The 12,004-nt window shown below is 49.4% G+C and overlaps 2 non-coding genes across 2 annotated transcripts; both read left to right on the top strand.

Moving 5' to 3' along the window:
• Positions 1-1,931: 1,931 nt before the first annotated feature.
• On the top strand, positions 1,932-2,122 carry LOC130347600 (U2 spliceosomal RNA). Its single transcript, XR_008885498.1, has one exon. It is a non-coding gene; the product is annotated as a U2 spliceosomal RNA (small nuclear RNA).
• Positions 2,123-4,198: 2,076 nt separating this feature from the next.
• LOC130347598 (U2 spliceosomal RNA) lies at positions 4,199-4,389 on the top strand. The gene has a single exon (XR_008885497.1). It is a non-coding gene; the product is annotated as a U2 spliceosomal RNA (small nuclear RNA).
• The last annotated feature ends 7,615 nt before the right edge of the window (positions 4,390-12,004 follow it).

Here is a 12,004-nt window from a genome sequence, read left to right as displayed (position 1 = left end):
GAGCGTCCAGGCACAGGACTTCTGCTGCTGCTGACTAAATGGCCTCCTTAATTGGATCATTTGAGTAGCCAGCACACCTGTGCAGGTAGGGCATGACATGATAGGCAGCTGCCTTGATAGCGGGTGGGTGCTGAATGTTCCTAATTGACAAAATAAGATTAATGCTTATGAAGAAATATAAAATCTCATCCCTTCCCCAATATCGCGCCACACCCCTACCCCTTAATTCCCTGGTTGAACTTGATGGACATATGTCTTTTTTCGACCGTACTAACTATGTAACTATGTAACATAACATGGGGGGGGGGGGGGTCTCCTGGCTGTTCACACAGGTGTGTCATTGCTGTACATTGACCATGCATTGCTTCTGTGGTATTGCAAAGGCAAAGACAAATGCTTCCAGCCATCCATTGCACTAATGGATTGGTCATCAGCTGGCTGTCTATGTCCCGCATCAATATAGACCAAAGTACAGAGGGTTAGGCTATGCTATTGTGCACCTACCTGATGCATCAGAAGGTGCGAGGCCCTTGCTAAATTCTGTGCACAGACTTTGAGATCTATACTTTAGACTGTATCTAAACCTGCTCCAACATGGACTGACATTCTGGCCTACTTTCAGCCGATGCGACTTGTCTGTCGCTGAACAGTCGCTTTTTATGTATTCAGCACCTATGTATAATGTTGTAAAAATGCTCTAGAAGCTAAAGTCGCAGAAATGTCACACATATTTGGCCTGCAACTTTCTGTGCGACAAATTCAGACAGGAAAAATCAGTATAAATCCTTAGAAAATTATCCCCCAGTGTCTCCATCTGCTGGCGGTATTGAATAAGCATTGCTGCACTGATGGGGTATGCATTAGACGAAAAAAAAGAAGAAAAAGAAGAATAATACGCCCAGAAAAGAGGCGAAAAGGAGAGGCGAAAAGGAGAAAAACGTAAAAAAACGTGAAAAAAAAGTAAGAGGAAGAGAAGGGAAAAAAAGGTGGAAATGGGTTTAAAAGTGATTTCGGCGGAGAAATATATATATATATATATATATATATATATATATATACGCGCACACACACACATATATATAAACGTATTCTCCGTTGAGATATTGCAGCCGCTGCTGTGTCCAGGCCCAGGAGCCTTAGCACTGTGCTGTGATGTCACTCAATACCACTGACATCACTAGGTGTAAACAACATCTCTCCTTTGCTGTGTATGTGACTATGGAGCTGTTTGGTGATGTCGTCTATTATGGCCTTCATAGAAGCAACAGGAGATTGTTGCATCCATCTAGAACCCTCAGAACTACAGTGCTATGATGTCACTCACTTCCACAGGCCTTGCAGAGTGTAAACAACAACAACCCAGCTTTGTTGTGTATGTAACCATAGGGATTTGTGATGTCACCTAGAACCTTCACAGCAGCGACAGCTTTATGAGGAGCATCAGCACTGCTCTGCCTGAGCAGAACCATCACCGCCATAGGTTGTCAAATAACCCGGGTTTAACCCACACAGGTAAGTCCAATGGGGTGCAGGCATGTCCTCTATGCTTACAGCTTCCCGTGGGTGTTGGTTTGATACCGTTTGGGGACAGCCAAGGAGGCATCTGCAGGCAACAAAGGTAGGTGTGTGCTTGTGTGTGTGTTTCCTATGCAGATCCTAAGCCCAGTGTCACATGCAAGTAGGAGGAGTAAGAAGGGTTCCTGGCAAATCCGGGTTATGGATTGCATTTAAAAAGGCCCCGTGGGAGTGCAATGGGCCCCTGTCTTGCTGCTTAGCAATAATGGTATGGGTTTAGGTTCTGCTGTGTGTACTGGTGGTTGACTGCCCCCCAGCCCAGAGTGTGCATGGAAAATTGTCTGGCAGCCTCCCTGACAGCAAGCAGTGATAGTGCCCATGAAGGGCACCTTGTTGGGCCCGCCCCTTTCACGGTTATCGCTTCTCGGCCTTTTGGCTAAGATCAAGTGTAGTATCTGTTCTTATCAGTTTAATATCTGATACGTCCCCTATCTGGGGACCATATATTAAATGGATTTTTGAGAACGGGGGCCGATTTCGAAGCTTGCTTCCGTCGCCCTATGCATTGACCCGATATGGCAGTATCTTCGGGTACAGTGCACCACCCCCTTACAGGGTTAAAAAGAAAGATTCCTACTTTCATTGCTACCTGCTTGCTGGCTAGCCAGCTAGCCAGCCCTGTGGGCCTTGCTGCTGCTGCAGCCAAAAAACAAAAGGTGGTGCTGCTTCTGCTGCTTCTGCTTCTGCTTGTGTCTGGCCGCTGTTGGAGCGTCCAGGCACAGGACTTCTGCTGCTGCTGACTAAATGGCCTCCTTAATTGGATCATTTGAGTAGCCAGCACACCTGTGCAGGTAGGGCATGACATGATAGGCAGCTGCCTTGATAGCGGGTGGGTGCTGAATGTTCCTAATTGACAAAATAAGATTAATGCTTATGAAGAAATATAAAATCTCATCCCTTCCCCAATATCGCGCCACACCCCTACCCCTTAATTCCCTGGTTGAACTTGATGGACATATGTCTTTTTTCGACCGTACTAACTATGTAACTATGTAACATAACATGGGGGGGGGGGGGTCTCCTGGCTGTTCACACAGGTGTGTCATTGCTGTACATTGACCATGCATTGCTTCTGTGGTATTGCAAAGGCAAAGACAAATGCTTCCAGCCATCCATTGCACTAATGGATTGGTCATCAGCTGGCTGTCTATGTCCCGCATCAATATAGACCAAAGTACAGAGGGTTAGGCTATGCTATTGTGCACCTACCTGATGCATCAGAAGGTGCGAGGCCCTTGCTAAATTCTGTGCACAGACTTTGAGATCTATACTTTAGACTGTATCTAAACCTGCTCCAACATGGACTGACATTCTGGCCTACTTTCAGCCGATGCGACTTGTCTGTCGCTGAACAGTCGCTTTTTATGTATTCAGCACCTATGTATAATGTTGTAAAAATGCTCTAGAAGCTAAAGTCGCAGAAATGTCACACATATTTGGCCTGCAACTTTCTGTGCGACAAATTCAGACAGGAAAAATCAGTATAAATCCTTAGAAAATTATCCCCCAGTGTCTCCATCTGCTGGCGGTATTGAATAAGCATTGCTGCACTGATGGGGTATGCATTAGACGAAAAAAAAGAAGAAAAAGAAGAATAATACGCCCAGAAAAGAGGCGAAAAGGAGAAAAACGTAAAAAAACGTGAAAAAAAAGTAAGAGGAAGAGAAGGGAAAAAAAGGTGGAAATGGGTTTAAAAGTGATTTCGGCGGAGAAATATATATATATATATATATATATATATATATATATACGCGCACACACACACATATATATAAACGTATTCTCCGTTGAGATATTGCAGCCGCTGCTGTGTCCAGGCCCAGGAGCCTTAGCACTGTGCTGTGATGTCACTCAATACCACTGACATCACTAGGTGTAAACAACATCTCTCCTTTGCTGTGTATGTGACTATGGAGCTGTTTGGTGATGTCGTCTATTATGGCCTTCATAGAAGCAACAGGAGATTGTTGCATCCATCTAGAACCCTCAGAACTACAGTGCTATGATGTCACTCACTTCCACAGGCCTTGCAGAGTGTAAACAACAACAACCCAGCTTTGTTGTGTATGTAACCATAGGGATTTGTGATGTCACCTAGAACCTTCACAGCAGCGACAGCTTTATGAGGAGCATCAGCACTGCTCTGCCTGAGCAGAACCATCACCGCCATAGGTTGTCAAATAACCCGGGTTTAACCCACACAGGTAAGTCCAATGGGGTGCAGGCATGTCCTCTATGCTTACAGCTTCCCGTGGGTGTTGGTTTGATACCGTTTGGGGACAGCCAAGGAGGCATCTGCAGGCAACAAAGGTAGGTGTGTGCTTGTGTGTGTGTTTCCTATGCAGATCCTAAGCCCAGTGTCACATGCAAGTAGGAGGAGTAAGAAGGGTTCCTGGCAAATCCGGGTTATGGATTGCATTTAAAAAGGCCCCGTGGGAGTGCAATGGGCCCCTGTCTTGCTGCTTAGCAATAATGGTATGGGTTTAGGTTCTGCTGTGTGTACTGGTGGTTGACTGCCCCCCAGCCCAGAGTGTGCATGGAAAATTGTCTGGCAGCCTCCCTGACAGCAAGCAGTGATAGTGCCCATGAAGGGCACCTTGTTGGGCCCGCCCCTTTCACGGTTATCGCTTCTCGGCCTTTTGGCTAAGATCAAGTGTAGTATCTGTTCTTATCAGTTTAATATCTGATACGTCCCCTATCTGGGGACCATATATTAAATGGATTTTTGAGAACGGGGGCCGATTTCGAAGCTTGCTTCCGTCGCCCTATGCATTGACCCGATATGGCAGTATCTTCGGGTACAGTGCACCACCCCCTTACAGGGTTAAAAAGAAAGATTCCTACTTTCATTGCTACCTGCTTGCTGGCTAGCCAGCTAGCCAGCCCTGTGGGCCTTGCTGCTGCTGCAGCCAAAAAACAAAAGGTGGTGCTGCTGCTGCTTCTGCTGCTTCTTCTGCTTCTGCTTCTGCTTGTGTCTGGCCGCTGTTGGAGCGTCCAGGCACAGGACTTCTGCTGCTGCTGACTAAATGGCCTCCTTAATTGGATCATTTGAGTAGCCAGCACACCTGTGCAGGTAGGGCATGACATGATAGGCAGCTGCCTTGATAGCGGGTGGGTGCTGAATGTTCCTAATTGACAAAATAAGATTAATGCTTATGAAGAAATATAAAATCTCATCCCTTCCCCAATATCGCGCCACACCCCTACCCCTTAATTCCCTGGTTGAACTTGATGGACATATGTCTTTTTTCGACCGTACTAACTATGTAACTATGTAACATAACATGGGGGGGGGGGGGGGGTCTCCTGGCTGTTCACACAGGTGTGTCATTGCTGTACATTGACCATGCATTGCTTCTGTGGTATTGCAAAGGCAAAGACAAATGCTTCCAGCCATCCATTGCACTAATGGATTGGTCATCAGCTGGCTGTCTATGTCCCGCATCAATATAGACCAAAGTACAGAGGGTTAGGCTATGCTATTGTGCACCTACCTGATGCATCAGAAGGTGCGAGGCCCTTGCTAAATTCTGTGCACAGACTTTGAGATCTATACTTTAGACTGTATCTAAACCTGCTCCAACATGGACTGACATTCTGGCCTACTTTCAGCCGATGCGACTTGTCTGTCGCTGAACAGTCGCTTTTTATGTATTCAGCACCTATGTATAATGTTGTAAAAATGCTCTAGAAGCTAAAGTCGCAGAAATGTCACACATATTTGGCCTGCAACTTTCTGTGCGACAAATTCAGACAGGAAAAATCAGTATAAATCCTTAGAAAATTATCCCCCAGTGTCTCCATCTGCTGGCGGTATTGAATAAGCATTGCTGCACTGATGGGGTATGCATTAGACGAAAAAAAAGAAGAAAAAGAAGAATAATACGCCCAGAAAAGAGGCGAAAAGGAGAAAAACGTAAAAAAACGTGAAAAAAAAGTAAGAGGAAGAGAAGGGAAAAAAAGGTGGAAATGGGTTTAAAAGTGATTTCGGCAGAGAAATATATATATATATATATATATATATATATATATATATATACGCGCACACACACACATATATATAAACGTATTCTCCGTTGAGATATTGCAGCCGCTGCTGTGTCCAGGCCCAGGAGCCTTAGCACTGTGCTGTGATGTCACTCAATACCACTGACATCACTAGGTGTAAACAACATCTCTCCTTTGCTGTGTATGTGACTATGGAGCTGTTTGGTGATGTCGTCTATTATGGCCTTCATAGAAGCAACAGGAGATTGTTGCATCCATCTAGAACCCTCAGAACTACAGTGCTATGATGTCACTCACTTCCACAGGCCTTGCAGAGTGTAAACAACAACAACCCAGCTTTGTTGTGTATGTAACCATAGGGATTTGTGATGTCACCTAGAACCTTCACAGCAGCGACAGCTTTATGAGGAGCATCAGCACTGCTCTGCCTGAGCAGAACCATCACCGCCATAGGTTGTCAAATAACCCGGGTTTAACCCACACAGGTAAGTCCAATGGGGTGCAGGCATGTCCTCTATGCTTACAGCTTCCCGTGGGTGTTGGTTTGATACCGTTTGGGGACAGCCAAGGAGGCATCTGCAGGCAACAAAGGTAGGTGTGTGCTTGTGTGTGTGTTTCCTATGCAGATCCTAAGCCCAGTGTCACATGCAAGTAGGAGGAGTAAGAAGGGTTCCTGGCAAATCCGGGTTATGGATTGCATTTAAAAAGGCCCCGTGGGAGTGCAATGGGCCCCTGTCTTGCTGCTTAGCAATAATGGTATGGGTTTAGGTTCTGCTGTGTGTTGTCACGATGCCGGCTGGCAGGTAGTGGATCCTCTGTGCCAGAGAGGGATTGGCGTGGACCGTGCTAGTGGACCGGTTCTAAGCCACTACTGGTTTTCACCAGAGCCCGCCGCAAAGCGGGATGGTCTTGCTGCGGCGGTAGTGACCATGTCGTATCCACTAGCAACGGCTCACCTCTCTGGCTGCTGAAGATAGGCGCGGTACAAGGGAGTAGGCAGAAGCAAGGTCAGACGTAGCAGAAGGTCGGGGCAGGCAGCAAGGATCGTAGTCAGGGGCAACGGCAGAAGGTCTGGAAACACAGGCAAGGAACACACAAGGAACGCTTTCACTGGCACTAAGGCAACAAGATCCGGCAAGGGAGTGCAGGGGAAGTGAGGTGATATAGGGAAGTGCACAGGTGAACAAACTAATTGGAACCACTGCGCCAATCAGCGGCGCAGTGGCCCTTTAAATCGCAGGGACCCGGCGCGCGCGCGCCCTAGGGAGCGGGGCCGCGCGCGCCGGGACAGAACAGACGGAGAGCGAGTCAGGTAGGGGAGCCGGGGTGCACATCGCGAGCGGGCGCTACCCGCATCGCGAATCGCATCCCGGCTGGCAGCGGAATCGCAGCGCCCCGGGTCAGAGGACGTGACCGGAGCGCTGCCGCGGGGAGAGTGAAGCGAGCGCTCCGGGGAGGAGCGGGGACCCGGAGCGCTCGGCGTAACAGTACCCCCCCCTTGGGTCTCCCCCTCTTCTTAGAGCCTGAGAACCTGAGGAGCAGACTTTTGTCTAGGATGTTGTCCTCAGGTTCCCAGGATCTCTCTTCAGGACCACAACCCTCCCAGTCCACTAAAAAAAAATTTTTCCCTCTGACCTTTTTGGCAGCTAAAATCTCTTTGACCGAGAAGATGTCCGAGGAGCCGGAAACAGGAGTGGGAGGAACGGATTTGGGAGAAAAACGGTTGAGGATGAGTGGTTTGAGAAGAGAGACGTGAAAGGCATTAGGGATACGAAGAGAGGGAGGAAGAAGAAGTTTATAAGAGACAGGATTAATTTGACACAAAATTTTGAAAGGACCAAGATAGCGTGGTCCCAACTTGTAGCTAGGGACACGGAAGCGGACATATTTAGCGGAGAGCCATACCTTGTCTCCAGGGGAAAAAACGGGGGGAGCTCTTCTTTTCTTATCCGCGAACTTCTTCATGCGTGATGAAGCCTGTAAGAGAGAATTTTGGGTCTCTCTCCATATGATGGAAAGGTCACGAGAAATTTCATCCACAGCGGGCAGACCAGAGGGCAAGGGAGTAGGGAGGGGGGGAAGAGGGTGACGGCCGTACACCACGAAAAATGGGGATTTGGAGGAAGACTCAGAGACCCTGAAGTTATACGAGAATTCGGCCCATGGGAGGAGATCTGCCCAGTCATCCTGGCGGGAGGAAACAAAATGTCGCAAATAATCACCCAAGATCTGGTTAATCCTTTCTACTTGTCCATTGGACTGGGGATGATATGCAGAAGAAAAATTTAATTTAATCTTGAGTTGTTTACAGAGAGCCCTCCAGAATTTAGACACGAATTGGACGCCTCTATCCGAGACAATCTGCGTAGGCAACCCGTGAAGACGAAAAATGTGTACAAAAAATTGCTTTGCCAACTGAGGCGCTGAAGGAAGACCAGGAAGGGGAATAAAATGTGCCATCTTGGAAAATCGATCAACGACCACCCAAATAACAGTGTTGCCACGGGAAGGGGGTAAATCAGTAATAAAATCCATACCAATCAGAGACCAAGGCTGTTCGGGGACAGGCAGAGGATGAAGAAAACCAGCGGGCTTCTGGCGAGGAGTCTTATCCCGGGCACAGATAGTGCAGGCTCGCACAAAGTCCACAACATCCGTCTCCAGAGTCGGCCACCAATAGAAGCGGGAGATGAGTTGCACAGATTTCTTGATACCCGCATGACCTGCGAGATGGGAGGAGTGACCCCATTTGAGGATTCCGAGGCGTTGGCGAGGAGAAACAAAGGTCTTTCCTGGAGGAGTCTGCCTGATGGAGGCAGGAGAAGTGGAGATCAGGCAGTCAGGTGGAATGATGTGTTGCGGAGAGAGTTCAACTTCTGAGGCATCCGAGGAACGAGAGAGAGCATCGGCCCTAATGTTCTTATCGGCAGGACGAAAGTGAATCTCAAAATTAAATCGGGCAAAGAACAGAGACCACCGGGCCTGGCGAGGATTCAGCCGTTGGGCAGACTGGAGGTAGGAGAGGTTCTTGTGGTCGGTGTAGATAATAACAGGAGAACTTGATCCCTCCAGCAGATGCCTCCATTCCTCAAGTGCTAATTTAATGGCTAGAAGCTCTCGATCCCCGATGGAGTAGTTCCTCTCCGCTGGAGAGAAGGTCCTAGAGAAAAAACCACAAGTGACAGCATGCCCGGAAGAATTTTTTTGTAGAAGAACAGCTCCAGCTCCCACTGAGGAGGCATCAACCTCCAATAGGAAGGGTTTGGAAGGGTCAGGTCTGGAGAGGACGGGAGCCGAAGAAAAGGCAGACTTGAGTCGTTTAAAGGCGTCTTCTGCTTGAGGAGGCCAGGACTTGGGATCAGCATTTTTTTTGGTTAAAGCCACGATAGGAGCCACAATGGTAGAAAAATGTGGAATAAATTGCCTGTAGTAATTGGCGAACCCCAAAAAGCGTTGGATAGCACGGAGTCCGGAGGGGCGTGGCCAATCTAAGACGGCAGAGAGTTTGTCTGGATCCATCTGTAGTCCCTGGCCCGAGACCAAATATCCTAGAAAAGGAAGAGATTGGCATTCAAACAGACATTTCTCAATTTTGGCATAGAGTTGGTTGTCACGAAGTCTCTGAAGAACCATACGGACATGCTGGCGGTGTTCTTCTAGATTGGCAGAAAAAATTAGGATATCGTCCAGATATACAACAACACAGGAGTATAACAGATCACGAAAAATTTCATTGACAAAGTCTTGGAAGACGGCAGGGGCGTTGCACAGTCCAAAGGGCATGACCAGATACTCAAAGTGTCCATCTCTGGTGTTAAATGCCGTTTTCCACTCGTCCCCCTCTCTGATGCGGATGAGGTTATAGGCGCCTCTTAAGTCCAATTTAGTGAAGATGTGGGCACCTTGGAGGCGATCAAAGAGTTCAGAGATGAGGGGTAAGGGGTAGCGGTTCTTAACCGTGATTTTATTAAGACCGCGGTAGTCAATGCAAGGACGTAGGGAGCCATCTTTTTTGGACACAAAGAAAAATCCGGCTCCGGCAGGAGAGGAGGATTTACGGATAAAGCCCTTTTTTAGATTCTCCTGGACGTATTCGGACATGGCAAGAGTCTCTGGGGCAGAGAGAGGATAAATTCTGCCCCGGGGTGGAGTAGTGCCCGGGAGGAGGTCGATAGGGCAATCATAAGGCCTGTGAGGAGGTAGAGTCTCAGCTTGTTTTTTGCAGAAAACATCCGCGAAGTCCATATAGGCCTTAGGGAGACCGGTTACTGGAGGAACCACAGAGTTACGGCAAGGGTTACTGGGAACCGGTTTTAGACAGTTCTTGGAACAAGAGGACCCCCAACTCTTGATCTCCCCAGTGGACCAATCCAGGGTAGGGGAATGAAGTTGAAGCCAGGGAAGTCCAAGGAGAATTTCCGAGGTGCAATTGGGGAGGACCAAAAGTTCAATCCTCTCATGATGAGATCCGATGCTCATAAGAAGGGGCTCCGTGCGGAAACGTATGGTACAGTCCAATCTTTCATTATTTACACAATTGATGTAGAGGGGTCTGGCGAGACTGGTCACCGGGATGTTGAACCTGTTGACGAGAGAGGCCAAAATAAAATTTCCTGCAGATCCAGAGTCCAAGAAGGCCACTGTAGAGAAGGAGAAGGCAGAGGCAGACATCCGCACAGGCACAGTAAGACGTGGAGAAGCAGAGTAGACATCAAGGACTGTTTCACCTTTGTGCGGAGTCAGCGTACGTCTTTCCAGGCGGGGAGGACGGATAGGACAATCTCTCAGGAAGTGTTCGGTACTAGCACAGTACAGGCAGAGGTTCTCCATACGGCGTCGTGTCCTCTCTTGAGGTGTCAGGCGAGACCGGTCGACCTGCATAGCCTCCACGGCGGGAGGCACAGGAACAGATTGCAGGGGACCAGAGGAGAGAGGAGCCGAGGAGAAGAAACGCCTCGTGCGAACAGAGTCCATATCTTGGCGGAGTTCCTGACGCCTTTCGGAAAAACGCATGTCAATGCGAGTGGCTAGGTGAATAAGTTCATGTAGATTAGCAGGAATTTCTCGTGCGGCCAGAACATCTTTAATGTTGCTGGATAGGCCTTTTTTGAAGGTCGCGCAGAGGGCCTCATTATTCCAGGACAATTCTGAAGCAAGAGTACGGAATTGTACGGCATACTCGCCAACGGAAGAATTACCCTGGACCAGGTTCAACAGGGCAGTCTCAGCAGAAGAGGCTCGGGCAGGTTCCTCAAAGACACTTCGGATTTCCGAGAAGAAGGAGTGTACAGAGGCAGTGACGGGGTCATTGCGGTCCCAGAGCGGTGTGGCCCATGACAGGGCTTTTCCGGACAGAAGGCTGACTACGAAAGCCACCTTAGACCTTTCAGTGGGAAACAGGTCCGACATCATCTCCAGATGCAGGGAACATTGGGAAAGAAAGCCACGGCAAAACTTAGAGTCCCCATCAAATTTATCCGGCAAGGATAAGCGTATCCCAGGAGCGGCCACTCGCTGCGGAGGAGGTGCAGGAGCTGGCGGAGGAGATGACTGCTGAAGCTGTGGTAGTAACTGTTGTAGCATAACGGTCAGTTGAGACAGCTGTTGGCCTTGTTGCGCTATCTGTTGTGACTGCTGGGCGACCACCGTGGTGAGGTCAGCGACAACTGGCAGAGGAACTTCAGCGGGATCCATGGCCGGATCTACTGTCACGATGCCGGCTGGCAGGTAGTGGATCCTCTGTGCCAGAGAGGGATTGGCGTGGACCGTGCTAGTGGACCGGTTCTAAGCCACTACTGGTTTTCACCAGAGCCCGCCGCAAAGCGGGATGGTCTTGCTGCGGCGGTAGTGACCAGGTCGTATCCACTAGCAACGGCTCACCTCTCTGGCTGCTGAAGATAGGCGCGGTACAAGGGAGTAGGCAGAAGCAAGGTCAGACGTAGCAGAAGGTCGGGGCAGGCAGCAAGGATCGTAGTCAGGGGCAACGGCAGAAGGTCTGGAAACACAGGCAAGGAACACACAAGGAACGCTTTCACTGGCACTAAGGCAACAAGATCCGGCAAGGGAGTGCAGGGGAAGTGAGGTGATATAGGGAAGTGCACAGGTGAACAAACTAATTGGAACCACTGCGCCAATCAGCGGCGCAGTGGCCCTTTAAATCGCAGGGACCCGGCGCGCGCGCGCCCTAGGGAGCGGGGCCGCGCGCGCCGGGACAGAACAGACGGAGAGCGAGTCAGGTAGGGGAGCCGGGGTGCACATCGCGAGCGGGCGCTACCCGCATCGCGAATCGCATCCCGGCTGGCAGCGGAATCGCAGCGCCCCGGGTCAGAGGACGTGACCGGAGCGCTGCCGCGGGGAGAGTGAAGCGAGCGCTCCGGGGAGGAGCGGGGACCCGGAGCGCTCGGCGTAACATGTGTACTGG

The sequence above is a fragment of the Hyla sarda genome, unplaced genomic scaffold, assembly GCF_029499605.1.
Source record: "Hyla sarda isolate aHylSar1 unplaced genomic scaffold, aHylSar1.hap1 scaffold_848, whole genome shotgun sequence".
Lineage (NCBI taxonomy): Eukaryota > Metazoa > Chordata > Amphibia > Anura > Hylidae > Hyla > Hyla sarda.
This window is presented reverse-complemented; position numbering and strand designations above follow the sequence as displayed.